This window comes from Xenopus laevis, chromosome 1L, assembly GCF_017654675.1.
Source record: "Xenopus laevis strain J_2021 chromosome 1L, Xenopus_laevis_v10.1, whole genome shotgun sequence".
Classification (NCBI taxonomy): domain Eukaryota; kingdom Metazoa; phylum Chordata; class Amphibia; order Anura; family Pipidae; genus Xenopus; species Xenopus laevis.
In genome coordinates, this window is record NC_054371.1 from 46,596,021 (window position 1) to 46,598,275 (window position 2,255).

Here is a 2,255-nt window from a genome sequence, read left to right on the forward strand (position 1 = left end):
TTTTTGCCGCCCCTGGCAACCAGGGGGCGCTGCTGCCTGAGGCAATGTAAAACGGGTCAGATTCGCCCATCACTATTCAGCAGACTTGATGACGATACATGCTCCCACCCAACACTGACACTGCTTTGTATTTACAACCAATACAGAGGCATCACAGTTGAGGAGTTTCTGCTTTCCAATCAGTCTGCAGTTGCCATTAAATATAATGAGGTATTTCCATTAGAAGTGGAAGTGTTACATATGCTCCATGCTGTATAGAATGAGTCCAGTGATGCTAAACTTGTTCAAGCCTCCAATATATCAGAGACCCACATCTGGGAAACAAACCTCTGGCTGGCTGTGCATCTCTATATATTTATATATATTTATATTACATGCACACAATCATACATATACAACGTTAACATTATAAAATAGTCTGCCTTCAAAATAAACAGCATGACCTAATGGAAAAAAAGTAATTCCTTTAAATTAAGTTTGCAATTTATTCTAATTACATCGCTTCAACCAACTGTTTTTTTTTTCTTCTATTAAAGAGGCAGTGTATCCATTTTGGGGACATTTTTCTGCTTATGTTGTCCATATGTTTTTATTTTGAGAAATCTGTGGGAGTTGTTTTTCTGCATGCCATGGTTGATTCACACTTGATCGCTATAGAAAAACCCCACCCAGCTTCCAAAGAAACAGATAGTGCCGTTGCTATAGTTGTCTGTAGCAAGTATTGGCAGAGGAAAGCAACAGGTCAGCACCAGGTCTCATGAACAGATTAAGATAATTAATCCATCATTTTATGCATTGAATATATCCCAATTAAAAAATACTCTACAAGTTTAACCTCTACGTTCCCTTTTGTACTTTAGTAGTCTACTCGTGTATTAGTACAGTGACTATGGCAGCTGCTGTCTCTTGTACTAGGAGGTTGTATGGCAAGTGCCAGGGAGACTTAATATCCAGAAGCAGTTTATTCAGTGATTAATAATACAGATATGGGAAAGACTGTCTCCCATAGACTCCATTTAAATGAAATAATCCAAATTGTAAAAAATGATTTCCCTTTTCTCTGTAATAATAAAACAGTACCTTGTATTTGATCCAAACTAAGATATAATTAATCCTTATCGGATGTAAAACCAGCCTATTGGGTTTATTTAATGTTTACATGATGTTCTGGTAGACTTAAGGTGGCCATACACGGGCAGATAAAGATGCCGATATCGGTCCTTTAGACCAATTCGGCAATTTATCAGACAGTGTATGGGGGCTTCCAACGGGTCTTTCCAATCGATATCTGGCCACGATATCGATGGGGAAGGATTCATTTTTCCACCGACCGACCCGTTGGAGCCCATTGCTCCTCGTTGTAATCCGATCGTTCGGCCCTAGGGCCAAATGTTCGGATTACCCCGATATAGCCCTGCCATTGGTGGGCATATCGGTGAAAGATCTGCTCGTTTGGCGATGTCGCAGATGAGCGGATCTCTACATGTATGGCCAGCTTTAAGGTATGAAGATCCAAATTACTGAAATATCTGTTATCCAGAAAACACCAGGTCCCATACCTGTACCTCTGTGTACCAGGACACAAACCAGTGAGATTTACAGAACTCATAGGTGAATCTCTAATGCTATAATGATTCCTGCAGAAACAGCCAAGTTCAGTTATTTTAATTACCCTCTTTGATTTTTTTTTCTTCTGTCAGTGCCAGGGGATGGAACTCTACAGAAATCAGACCCTGTGGCTGCTGGCGGGGGGCTAATGAGCTATAGGGGGCCCTGTGGGTCACTGACTGATAAGCAGTTTCAGTATATGTTTTTTAAACAAAACTCAGGTTCCCAAAGTTTAGGGATTTTCCTGTGTTACACCACAGGCCAATGCAATCTAACTAAAAATCATTAATTATAATGAGAAGTGTATCAGTGCTACAGATAAATAAGATTAATGGTGCCTTGTTTCACTTGGTGAGTAATGGGTTAATCCAGTTGCATTGCGTTACAGGCCTTGGAAGCCATCCAGCCATAATTTCAGTCTACAGTTACACTCCAGCCCTGAAACATAGCAACATAGTCTGAAATAATCTGTTTGACCCATACGGGCGAGGGAGTGTTAATAGAGCCAGACTCAAGTGTGTCCCAGAGGCAAAGGAATTCCGGCTCTCTCTTCCCAAACATATTCCCTGCTGCTGTCCCATTCCCCCTCCTCAGCCCTCCCTCCTCACATTCCCCCTCTGGGTCTCCTGGCCAGGCCATGACGTCAG